Raw genomic sequence first — 14,189 nt, 5'->3', positions numbered from 1 at the left:
GCACTGACAGTGTGCTTGTCTGTTCGGTAATCCTGTCTTTCAGAACTGTCAGTGTGTCTGTCAGTCATGAGAGCCAATTTTCCAGCACTGTCAGTGTGTCTGTCTGTCCTGTGTATCCATTTTCCAGCACTGTCAGTGTGTCTGTCAGTCATGTGAGACCATTTTCCAGCACTGTCAATGTGTCTGCCTGTCCTGTGTACCCATTTTCCTGCACTGTCAGTGTGTCTGTCATTAATGAGAGCACATTTTCCGGCACTGTCAGTGTGTCTGTCTGTCCTGTGTACCCATTTTCCTGCACTGTCAGTGTGTCTGTCAGTCATGAGAGCCCATTTTCCAGCACTGTCAGTGTGTCTGTCTGTCCTGTGTACCCATTTTCCAGCACTGCCAGTGTGTCTGTCAGTCATGTGAGACCATTTTCCAGCACTGTTACTATGTCTGCCTCTCCTATAAGCCTCTCATCCATCACTGTCACTCTGACTGCCTTATATAAGTATTCACAATACCCCTCCATAGACATCATGTCAGCTCCCTGTATATATGAATGTGGGTAAAACTGCAGGCGGTACAGTGGATGCAGCCACAATGTTACATAGTTACATAGTTTGTGAGGTTGAAAAAAGACAATCCGTCCATCGAGTTCAACCTATTTATGTTCTCCTACACTGTATTATTTTCAGGAGTAATTTTATCTGTTGATAAAGTCGGCCGTTGTGTTGTATTTCCTCATTTTATTATAACTATGGTACGTGATCTATCCACCATAACCCTGTATATCCTTGTCCATTAGGAATTTATCTAGCCCATTCTTAAAAGTATTGACTGAGTCTGCCCTTACTACTCTCTCAGGCAGGGAATTCCAAACTCGTATTGTCCTTACTGAGAAAAAAAACTTTCCGCCTCTGTGTGCGAAATCTCCTCTCCTCTAACCTAAGTGTGTGTCCACGTGTCTTCTGTGTTGATTTTACCAAAAACAGATCCCCCGCAAGCTATGTGTATTGTCCCCTTTAAATATTTATAAATGTTGATCATGTCCCCTCTTAATCTCCTCTTTTTCAGTGTGAACATGTGAAGTCTACAAGTCTTTACTGGTATTCCAGCGTCTCCATCCCCTTAATTAGTTTGGTTGCCCGCCTCTGAACCTTTTCTAGTTCCAGGATATCCTTTTTGTAGTAAGGTGCCCAGAATTGTGCGCAGTATTCCAGATGGTGTCTCACTAGGGCTTTATATAGTGGGAGTATAACACACTCATCCCTTGCATCAGTACCCCTGTTTATGCATGCTAGTAACTTGTTTGCCTTTTTTGCTGCTATCCTACATTGGGTGCTGCTGCTAAGTTTGTTATCTATGTGAACACCTAAATCTTTTTCTAGTATGGAGTCCCCTAAAATCACCCCATTAAGTATGTAGATGTTATTTTTGTTCTTGCTACCAAGGTGCATTACCTAACACTTGTCTGTATTGAACCTCATTCTCCATTTTGCTGCCCATGATTCCAGTTTAAATAACTTGCTCTGGAGAGACTCAGCGTCTCCCTCCAAGTTTATAACCTTACATAGTTTGGTATCGTCTGCAAAAATTGACACCATGCTCTCTAGACCTTCTGCTAGATCGTTAATGAAAATGTTGAACAATAGTGGTCTGAGTACAGACCCTCGTAGCACACCACTTAGTACTTTAGTCTAATTTGAAAAAGTTCCATTTACCACAATGCACTGCTCCCTATTATCTAACCAGTTACTAACCCAAGTGCATATTGTGCTCCCTAGCCCTAGTTCATGTAACTTATAGATAAGTCCAGTAGCGGATCTTGCTACTAGAGGACACCGTCGCCTTGGCAAGATCCACTACTGGAGGTGCCCCCAGGTGCTGTGCTGTCACTTCTGTGGGGTGCGCAATGACATCATCACGTACTGCACGGCATTGTGGGATCAGCACATAGACACTAGGGATCATAACTGACCTCTAGTGTCTATGCTGTGCTATGGGAGAGATGTCATGACGTCTCTCCCATAGAACAGAAGAGCGGAACCGGTGGCCGGAGATGGAGATCAGCAGCGGTTGGGAATCAGGAGCTGGGATGGTGAGTATTAATTCATTAATTATTTTATTTTATTTTATTTTTTTAAGCAGCATAAACTAGGGGGTACAAATGGGGCACAACTCTACAGGGGAGACAAACGGGGGCACAACTCTTCCGAAGGCACAAACGGGGGCACAACTTTACAGGGGGCACAAACGGGGGCACAACTCTACAGGGGTCATACCTGACCATGCCCCTTTATAAAGCCATGCCCTTATTTTAACCTGGACTGCTACAAGGGTTAGAACCAGCCCTCGATAAGTCTCATGTGTGACACTGTGTCGAAAGCTTTAGCAAAGTCTAAAAAGATTATATCAACCGCTTTATGCTGATCAAGGTTTGCACTAACTGTTTCATAGAAGCCAAGTAAGTTTGTTTGACATGATCTATCCTTCACAAATCTGTGGTGGTTCCTATTAATAATCTTTTTGGCTTCAATGATCTTCTGTACACTATCCCTCAGAATACTTTCTAGGACTTTCCCCACTATAGATGTAAGACTAACTGGTCTATAATTGCCTGGTTCAGCTTTACTTCCCTTTTTGAAAATTGGCACTACTTCCGCTATACACCAGTCTTTGGGAACCATTCCTAATGAAGTGAATCATTGAAGATTAAAAATAGAGGTCTTGCTAATTTGGAGTGTAGCTCCATGAGAACCCTTGGATGAATACCGTCTGGACCAGGTGACTTATTAATCTTAATTTTTTTCAATCGGTCACAGACTTCCTCCTCACTTAAGTAAGCACTAAGCTGTGGGACATTATCCTTATTTGGGTTGAGTGTTAGTTCATGCATCTGGTCCTCTACTGAAATACCGATGAAAAAAACTTGTTTAATGTATCTGCTATGTCGTTATCATTTTTTATTTATCCTCCCAGTTTGTCTTTTAAAGGGCATATACTCTCCTCCTTTAATCTTTTGCTGTTGATATATTTAAAACATTTTGGAGGTTTGATTTACTTTCATTTGCTACTAGCTTTTCAGTTTCTACTTTAGCCGTTCTTATTTCTTTTTTGCATATTTTGTTGCAAACCTTATAGTACTGGAATGACTCCACCTTCCCGTCTGATTTGTATTTTCTGAATGCTCGCCTTTTTATGCCCATTAATTCCTTAATGTTTTTGTTAAGCCACATTGGTTTGGAGTTTTTAGTCCTTTGTTTGCTGCCTATGGGAATAAAATTATGAGTAATCTCATTGAGTAGTGATTTTAATGCCTCCCATTTCTCCGTAGCATTTTTTCCTTGAAACAAAATTTCCCATTCAGTGTCCCTTAAAGCTTCTCTCATCATGTCAAAGTTGGCTTTGCTGAAGTTCAGAGTCCTAGTTGAACCTACTGTATATAGGACTGCTTATGAAAATTGATATTGAATGAGACCATATTGTGTTGTGTGATGTTTCTGAAGACACGTGCATGCATAGTAGATTGGCACAATGCCAGAGTCTGTGGTGCCATAGAAAGGAGAGTGCCCGCACGGAACCTGCACAACCCCATGGTCATAGCACTTATATTGCTAAAAGTTATCTTTATTGCTGGATTAGATTTTTTTTATTTTAAGAAATGTGAGGGTTTGGTTTTTTGCAAACTGAAGCCTCAAAAAAAAAGGTTTCGGGTAGTTCTGAGCCCAGACTCAGGATATCGCCACAGACTTGGATTTCAAAATTATGTAAAATGTCATCTTCCCGGCATTGGGTCTTGTGTGTTTTGGATTTAAAGTACCTCCCTCTGTTATTTGGCTACCATGTCACACAGGAACAGCAGGGGGTTAGGATGTGTGGCTGTGGACTGTAGCACTGTGACTGTGTCAGTGAAGGGTTGTGTGATGCAGCACTACTGTGGCACTGGGTATGGGTCGTTGGGTCGACAGTCAACAGGTTGACAGTCATTAGGTCAACCACTATTGGTCAACTTGCATTAGGTTGACAGGGTCATTAGTTTGACAGGGTCATTAGGTTGACATGTACCAGGTCGACAGGTCAAAAGGTCGACATGAGTTTTTTACCTTTTTGGGTGTCGTTTTCTTCGTAAAGTGACAAGGAACCCCAATTAGTGCACCATGTCTCCTAGCATGGTTTGCGAGCTTCACTCCTCCGTAAAACACTGCCCTACAATACGATTTACATCAACTGTAATTGAAAAAACATGATAGCTTAGTAAATTACTGTTTGTTTGTTTGTTTTTCAAAAAGTTGCAATCTCAAACAGCCTATCTGGCCTGGAATCAGCTGCATCACGATTCTTAGTAAATTTATCATGTTATTTTTTTTCTTAAACCATCAATAAAGGTGGCGTTACCTATAAAATAAAAACTTGACACATAATAAAAAGTTACTACATTTGAAACTGTCTAAGGGGCAGTCTGCCAATAAATTTACCACTGCAATTTTTTTTTTAAAATGACACTTATGAATTATACAGGTTTCAGAGGCCAATTAAGAAGAGTTCAGATGTTAACCTGCTGTACTTTATGTCATACGTCCTAATCAGCCAGCCACAGAAGCTGTGTTAATCATAGGTGTAACTTATCAAAGGGGAACATTGGCAGCCTCCACTGATTTCTGTGGGTTGTTTTCTAATAAAACATTTTTTGTACTTGTATAACACAGGCCGGTTGAATGTTCTAACTGAAATCAAAGTAATTACCTACTGTGGAGTAGGTGTCATCATGCCAGAATTTAGAACATTCAGTAACTGCTATAACGATCCCTACCTACAGACTGTTATTCATTTGATGTTAATCTCTGTCACAATCTGACACTATAACAATCTACTGAAATCACTAGGAAGAGATTTATCAAATGTTGGAGAGAGCTAAAGGACTAACCAATTAGCCGCTATCTGTCATTTTAAAGGCTTTGTTTGAAAAATGACAGGAGCTGCTGATGTTAGTACTTTATCTCTCTTCAAACTTTGATAACACTCCTCCCCTTGGTGAGAAATTTCTTCCTATGTAGCAGTCCCTCTAGTCTATTTGCTATAGACTACTGTTATTATGTATTGCTGGGTTCTAAAGTATTATTTACCAAACAGTTTTGCTTTGTAAATCAATACAGATGGAGTGTAACTCTCTTGTACATCAATCATAAACAGCCACTCATTGCTGAGTGTGTCTCTAGGTACAATGCAGTCACAAAGAGTATCATATTGCTAGTATAGACTGGGCTAATAAAGAATACACTAAGCCCACACAAACTTCCGGGATCCCAAAATATCTGAGCCCGGATCGCAAAACAAGGCCAAACGTCATCTCCCTCACGTCGGATCTTGCGTGTTTTGGATTTGATATAAGTCCTTCCTGTGGTGATTCAGGCATCATTTCACAGCAGACGACATTCTGAGAGCACAGCCACTTGACTGTCAGGGCAAATATCAACAATATTATCCTCCTTTTGGGACACTGCACACAACCCAGAGCTTCAATGGGCAGCATTATTTCTTTATTTTTAATGCCATTTTTTTTTCAACCATAACAGTCAATCACACTGGTGCTGTTAGCTTGCAGAACAGCCCAGAGATCCAGATACAGGGGCAGCATTAACCCTTGGTGCACAGTGTACATTGGTGTTTTTTTGTCACTGCCTAGGGCAGCATTATTTATTTTTATTTTTATGCAATTATAATTTTTTTACAACCATAATATTAACCCTCTATTTTATGTATTGGTGTACAGTCAGTCACACCATTTCTGTAAGCCTGCAGTACACCCCAGTGCTGCTAAAATAGGATTGGCATTAACCCTTGGAGCATACTGGTGTTTTTTGTCACTGCCTACTTTGCAGCCCAGAGCTCCTAATGTGAGGGTAGCCTGAATCCTTGATTGATGCAAAGTGCACACTGGAGCAAACAGTATTTGGTAAAGGTGGAAAAACAGGAAAAAAATATAGTTTTTTGTGTATTAAAAAAAAAATAAGTAGGTGCCATGCCCCACTACATTAATAAATGTAAGTACTGAGTCAAGTGAAGATAGTGCTAAAATATTGAGTAAGGGTGGTCCAGGGGGCAGAAATCTTAGTAAAGGGTACCTGAAATCAAAATCAAAATTTTTAAGAAAGTTAAAATAAAGGGTAGAGGTGTCACATTAAAAGCCAACATATCAGTGAGCAAAAAAAGAACACTAAGGCTGAAGAATAAACTGTGTGTTCACAAATCTCTGAGAAGAGTCTACTAGTGTCCACATTAGCTATGTGTGAGTGTGGCATTATTAACACTGTACTCATAGAGAAGCATCCTTTGCCTACTTCTTCCATTTCTGCATTATCTGCAAATGTGGGGATGAGCAGTACACATAAAGATGGTGATGACGACATAATAGAAATTGAGGATGCTAGTGTGGAAGTGGAACAAGATGAGGGGGATATTTGTGTACTATATGATGCTACTGAGGTTGATGAGGTTGTTGATGATGATGTTGTTTATATTAGTCAGCCCCATTGGCAGCGGTTCTTGCTCATGATAAAAAGTTAGTAGAGGTAGGGAAGTTAACCATGTAGGTACCTCCTCCATGTTATTTCATTTGTGGTTAGTTAATTATATTTTAAAAAATATATATAATATTTTTTTTAAACAATTCAAGCAGTCCAATATCAGCTACCAGCTGTTTGGACCAGCCCATGCAACATCCACCACCAACATCCTCATCATCAACCTCCCCATTATTGATCAGAGACAGTACTTCCAAAAATTGGTTTGTGGGGCTGAAACAAACCGAGCACTTCAGCCACAAAAGTGGCAGTCTCTGTCACTGAAGAACTGGGTTTGTTAAACTGTGCATGTCATTTTTATTATTGAACATAAGGATGGGTGGTTCTAAAGATACAGTAATTCCATCTTTCGCCACTTTTCTTTTCTGTCAATGCTGTGTGGAATAGTTCCTTTACGTGCTATAAACTGCTGTGCATTTGTGCCATTGCTTTGTCACTTAATAACCAGCAAGCTTACTGAATCCTTGGGCCAACATTGAACAAAACAATATTATGAGCTGTAAGATTGTCAAAGTTGACTGGAAAATAATGTTGTTGATGTTATTGACATTGCAGGAACAGAAAAAAGGCCCAACTATGCTGTTTTTATAAATTTTTTATTAATATACAGATCCATAACCAAAAGCCAAATGCATCACAGACAAAGATTCCTGGCATCGTGTGGTGTTCCTGGGTGCATGCGTATGCATGCTCCCACAAATGTTTCCTAACAACTGCTGTGCAATTGCAGGCAGCGGGATTAGGATGCTCCTGCTGACTGCCACAGAGAGGAGGACCAAGCGGTGCAGTGTAGACATGGGTAGCGGGTTGTCATACTCCCGCTACCTGTAGTTATAAGTGTCTCTGCTCCGCACCTGTGATTAGTGCCACATCAAAGGGTTGGTGTATGCATCACAGGAACGCCACGCCATGCCAGTTTTCTGGACAAAGATGTGTGAGGACACATCTGTATGGGATGCAGTTATGTGACCAGCGATTTGGAGACCAATGATCACTATGCCGATGCCAGTATTCCAGCTGTCGGGATCACAGTGTCGGTCTCCTGACTGCCGGAATCCTGACAGCCGGGATATCATACTGATCCTCCTTAGAAGGAAGAGGTGGAGAAGCAGAGATGGATAAATTAAAAGAGAGCAGTTGATGGTCAGAGAGGGAAAATGGGGAGTTGGAGTAATAAGAAAGGTGAGTGAAGACCAGACCAAGTGAGTTCCCACTCATATGGGAGGATGAGGCGGTCCACTTAGAGAGACCAAGTGATGATGTGTGGTTAAGGAGTTTAGAGTTAGAGGACTTTGCAGAAATATCAGTTGGGATATTGGAGTGAGATAATGGAGGAAATGTGTGAAGAGATAAAAGTGAGGAAGCCAGGAAGTAAACTTGTTGAGCAATTTGTAAGGAATGACAGGGGGACAGTTAATGACAGCTACAGTATTTAAAAATGAACAGGATGGGACTCAAATTTAAAGAATATAAGAGATGGTTAAGGGGGAATAGGTTATTAGTAGCCAGAGGATAGAAGGTCTCCAACACCATCACCATAACACCCTCAGGCCACAGATATGAGAGAATGTGAGGCCACCAGCAGAGCTATTAGTGGGAAAAGTGGTGTCGGAGGGGGTTTCTGTAATAGATAGGAAATTCAGGGAGTTGGAAATGGAAAGGTTGTGGGTGGGGACCAGATTATTATAGACAGATCTTGCATAACGGAGGGCACAGGAGAGATAGAAAGAGAGTGTGGGAGAGATGTGAATTAGCTTATCAGTTTTCAGAAGTACAGTTAAGGGCGGGAATTTTACAAAACATGTAACAGTACAGGAGCATATTGGTATCAATTGTGGTAAAAAAACAAAAAATTAACACTATAGATTAGTGGTTCCCAAACTCGGTCCTCAAGAAAGTCTAACAGTCCAGGATTTAAGGATATCCAAGTTTGAGCACATCTGGCATAATTAGTACTATTAGTATTATTAGTGATTTAACCATCTCTGCTCAAGTATGGATGTCTTTAAAACCTAGACTGTTATGGAGAGAGTGCAACAGAATACAGTAATTGATAGAGCAGATAAACACATAAACACAATCAAGCAAGATATGTAACACAGAAGACAATATTGTATTGGTAGGGGCAGCAAGAAAAAAAATACATTTTTACAATAGTCTTTTGATGGATTATACTGTGCTTGTCACTAATTATAATTTTATTCCATTTTATAAAAAAAAAAAATCATTTTCTAGAAGAATTCATTTAGCATAGGGATCAATGCTAAATATTTTTAAACCATTCTTATAATGAATCATAGGCACTGTACTTGGGTAGCCAAGCTTCAGCAGTATAGGAATGTACTGTAGAAGGGAATCACAGTTGCCATACAGTATATCTTCTGGTGTTCCTGTACTTTCTGTACTTATCATATATTTTATTTATCATCCTTTCATACTGTACATATTGTTCTTCAAGGATAACTTGAAAGTGCATCCAGTTTATAATCTATTAGTATTGGGCTCTGTTAGCATATTCAGTTTTGATCATTAAATTACAATTATTACCATGCTTGTTAACAAGAGCCACTTGCCCTGATCAGCCAGTTTACAGATACTGTATGATACTACTGTACTCTGATGCTCCACAAATGAGTTATTTTTGAAAGTTCTTCTGAGTTACATGTTTTCGAAATCTATCCAGTGGCAGACCTAGAACAGGCTTCCTGGGTCAAACTTCTGGCCAGCGTACACCAACCGGAGGTCCTACTGGGACCCCACCCATAGTATGTCCTCTAGAATCCAATTTTAGCACTTTGTAATGCTTTCTTCCAAATCCATCCAGTGGAAGCCCCACAACAAGCTCCCAGGGTCCAAGTTCTTCCTGGTGCATTCCACATTGAGGTCTGACCAGCCCCAACACCCTAGTATGTCTTCTGGGATGCAATGTTTCCACTCTGTGAAGTTTTCCAAATCCATCCAATGGCAGGCCAGAACAGGCTACCTGTGTTAAAGTTCTGGCCAGCGTACACCAACGGGAGGTCCGACTGGGACCCCAACCCCTTAATATGTCCTCTGGGAACCAATGTTATCACTGTGTGAAGTTTTCTTACAAACCCATCTAGTGAAAGGCCCAGAACAGGATTCCTGGGTCAATGTTCTTCCCAGTGCATTCCGCCGTGAGGTCCAACAGGGACCCCAACCCCCTAAAACCTGGCCAGGATCCAACTGGACCACCTCATATTGTTTTATCCCAATCAGTGCAGGGGTGTCCAAATGCATAACTGGGCAGACAAATAGACCTATGAATTTTAAATATAAGATTAATATGTCTGATACAGAAAGTTTTTGTAGACGTTCTCTTCTAAAGCATATACTTTAAATCATCTATAATGTTAATTATTAATACTATATTACATGCCTGCTACAATTTTGCTATTAGAGAATGTTAAAACTGTGATAGGTTACACTGGAATGTGTAGTTTCACATCAGCTGGAGAGCCACAGAGTCAAGTATATAAGGAGACTATTTATTACTTATGTCCAGGACTGGTGCTTGGTTCTTCTACCACTGTCCTAGATTCCCATAAATGTTCCACAGTGACTTGGATTATGGAATGGTACCAACATTTTGAAAAAGAAAATGTAATTTAGTTTATGCTGCCTGGCCCTACTGTGGCATCTAAACCTAACCGCTTACCATGATCCATGGCCATGTACGTGTCTAATATAATACATATTGGGGGTAATTCTGAGTTGATCGCAGCAGGAATTTTCTTAGCAGTTGGGCAAAACCATGTGCACTGCAGGGGAGGTAGATATAACATGTGCAGAGAGAGTTAGATTTGGGTTGGTTATTTTGTTTCTGTGCAGGGTAAATACTGGCTGATTTATTTTTACACTGCAATTTAGATTGCAGATTGAACACACCACACCCAAATCTAACTCTCTCTGCACATATTATATCTGCCTCACTTGCACTGCACATGGTTTTGCCCAACTGCTAACAAAATTCCTGCTGCGAACAACTCAGAATTACTCCCACTGGGGGTAATTCTGAGTTGATCGCAGCAGCAAGTTTGTTAGCAATTGGGCAAAACCATAGGGGTCATTCCGAGTTGTTGGCTCGTTATTTTTTTCTCGCAACAGAGCGATTAGTCGCTAATGCGCATGCGCAATATCCGCAGTGCGACTGCGCCAAGTAAATTTGCTATGCAGTTAGGTATTTTACTCACGGCATTACGAGGTTTTTTCTTCGTTCTGGTGATCGTAATGTGATTGACAGGAAGTGGGTGTTTCTGGGCGGAAACTGGCCGTTTTATGGATGTGTGCGAAAAAACGCTACCGTTTCTGGGAAAAACGCGGGAGTGGCTGGAGAAACAGAGGAGTGTCTGGGCGAACGCTGGGTGTGTTTGTGACGTCAAACCAGGAACGAACCTGACTGAACTGATCGCAGATGCCGAGTAAGTCTGGAGCTACTCAGAAACTGCTAAGAAGTGTCTATTCGCAATTCTGCTAATCTTTCGTTCGCAATTTTGATAAGCTAAGATTCACTCCCAGTAGGCGGCGGCTTAGCGTGTGCAAAGCTGCTAAAAGCAGCTAGCGAGCGAACAACTCGGAATGACCCCCTATGTGCACTGCTGGGGGGGGGGGGGGCAGATATAACATTTGCAGAGAGAGTTAGATTTGGGTGGGTTATTTTGTTTCTGTGCAGGGTAAATACTGGCTGCTTTATTTTTACACTGCAATTTAGATTGCAGATTGAACACACCCCACCCAAATCTAACTCTCTCTGAACATGTTATATCTGCCCCCCTGCAGTGCACATGGTTTTGCCCAACTGCTAACAAATTTCCTGCTGCGATCAACTCAGAATTAGGCCCATTATGCACTAAATATGAGGTAGACTATAGCTTATTACTGTATGTGTTTATTATGCCCTCTTCATGGAATAGCCACTATTGCTCTAAATTCAAGCCTTTGGATACCCCACTCTAGAAATGCTGTGTTTTCCCCTGCCTAGAGCTGATAATAAAAGTATCTTAGGTACAACTGTCAATTTTCATATACAAAGTTTGAAAGTAAAATATACAGTAGTGCACTATTAAGTTCTACCCTGACTTTCTAGTACAGCTTGTTAAAAAATCTAATATTTGTACTCCACTTAAGCACAAATACCTATAGCCATGATAACAAATGGTGTCAATATGTGAAAACATTCTGAAACAAAAAACAGCTCTTGTAAGTAATGTTCGCAGTGGCAGAGGCTCTGTGGATAAATGAACTACTCTGTACTAGAGATGTGCGGCTGGCACTTTTTCGTGTTTTGTGTTTTAGTTTTGGATCTAATTTCCAGCTCGTGTTTTGGTTTTGGATTGGTTTTGCCAAAACCGCCCTTTCGTGTTTTGGTTTTGGTTTTAGATCTGGATGATATTTTGAAAAAAACATAAAAACCGCTGAAATCACAGAATTTGGAAGTAATTTTGATCCTATGGTATTATTAACCTCAATAACATTAATTTCCATTCATTTCCTGTCTATTCTGAACACCTCACACCTCACAATATTGTTTTTAGGCCAAAAGGTTGCACCGAGGTGGCAGTATGACTAAGCTAAGTGACACAAGTGTGTGGCACAAACACCTGGCCCATCTAGAATTGACACTGCAGTGGCAGAAAGGATGGCACTTAAAATAACTAGCACCCAAACAGCACATCATGCAAATATGTAAAAGAGGTGCAATGAGGTAGCTAGATGACTAAGCTAAAAGACACAAGTGTGCGGCACAAACACCTGGACCATCTAGGAGTGGCACTGCAATGGCAGACAGGATGGAACTTAAAAAACTAGGCCCCAAACAGCACATCATGCAAAGAAGTAAAAGAAGTGCAATGAGGTAGCTGTATGATTAAGCTAAGTGACACAAGTGTGCGGCACAAACACCTGGACCATCTAGGAGTGGCACTGCAATGGCAGACAGGATGGAACTTAAAAAACTAGGCCCCAAACAGCACATCATGTAAAGAAGTAAAAGAGGTGCAATGAGGTAACTGTATGACTAAGCTAAGCGACACAAGTGTGCGGCATCTAGGAGTGGCACTGTAGTGGCAGATAGGATGGCACTTAAAAAACTAGGCCCCAAAAAGCACATGATGCAAAGAGGAAAAAGAGGTGCAAGATGGAATTGTCCTTGGGCCCTCCCACCCACCCTTATGTTGTATAAACAGGACATGCACACTTTAACAAAACAATAATTTCAGCGACAGGGTCTGCCACATGACTGTGGCTGAAATGACTGGTTTGTTTGGGCCTCCACCAAAAAAGAAGCAATCAATCTCTCCTTGCACAAACTGGCTCTACAGAGACAAGATGTCGACCTCATCCTCAACCTCCGATTCCACACCCCTTTCACTGGGGACATCCTCCTCGTCACAGAGTATTAATTCGTCCCCACTGGAATCCACCATCACAGGTCCCTGTATACTTTCTGGAGGCAATTGCTGTTCAAGGTCTTCCTGGAGGAATTTATAATTCATTTTGATGAACATTATCTTCTCCACATTTTGTGGAAGTAACCTCCAATGCCGATTGCTGACAAAATTACCGACTGCACTAAACACTCTTTCGGAGTACACACTGGAGGTAGGGGGAGGCAACTTAGATAAAAAAAAGCCAGTTTGTGTAGGGGCATCAAAATTGCCTCTTTTTCCTGCCAGTATACATACGGACTGTCTGACATGCCTACTTGGATGCGGCCACTAATATAATGTGTACGCCGAGCTGCAAAAATCCACTGTGTGCAGTCTCTGCACAGCCCAGGACTTACTCCTACAGTGCGATCAGAACAGGCTGATTGGGGCCGGAGCTGATGTCACACACCCTCCCTGAAAACGTATGGGCATGCCTGCATTTTTCCGGACACTTTCAAAAAATGGTCAGTTGCCACCCACAAATGGCTTCTTCCTGTCAATCACCTTGCGAACTCCAGTGCTATCGGAATTTTTGCACCATCCTGTAGCTGACCGGCGATGCCCATTGTTGTTGTCCAATGCGCATATGCATTGCGGTGCATACGCATGCGCAGTTAGGACCTGATCCCCCATTGTGTGAAAACGCACAGCAGCAATCAGGTCTGAATCACCCCCATAGTCAAGGCCAATAGACAAGAGCAATACAATACAAGAGCTTTAAATAAATAAATAAAAATGAGGCTGTTTTATGCATCTTGCAAGATAATAGTAATTTAAATTACAGCCATGTGGATACTTTTATACATTTTTAGTGTTTGCAATTGCAATGAATTATACTCCTTTTATTTCCTTTGAGAGAGATGATGTTTAAATTTGTCTAATTGTGCATTTATATCACTACATAAATTTGCACTTGAGACTTGAGATTGCATGATCAACACATAGGTCATATATATTTTACCAGCTTGCAGTTCCTGTAACACAGCAACTTGAGATACTGTAGATAACTATAAATCCCAAGGATTTTTGACATAATCATTCAATATACTGTTCTTCTCACTTCATCAGTGCTAGCATGTGCTTTTCCATAGAATGAACCAAGGGAGTCATTCAGACCTTATCGCTGCTGTGCATTTTCGCACAGCAGCAATCGGGTCTGAACTGCGCAAGCGTATTC

The sequence above is a fragment of the Pseudophryne corroboree genome, chromosome 12 (genome assembly GCF_028390025.1).
Source record: "Pseudophryne corroboree isolate aPseCor3 chromosome 12, aPseCor3.hap2, whole genome shotgun sequence".
In the NCBI taxonomy this organism is placed as follows: Eukaryota; Metazoa; Chordata; class Amphibia; order Anura; family Myobatrachidae; genus Pseudophryne; species Pseudophryne corroboree.
Note: the sequence above shows the minus strand (reverse complement) of the source record.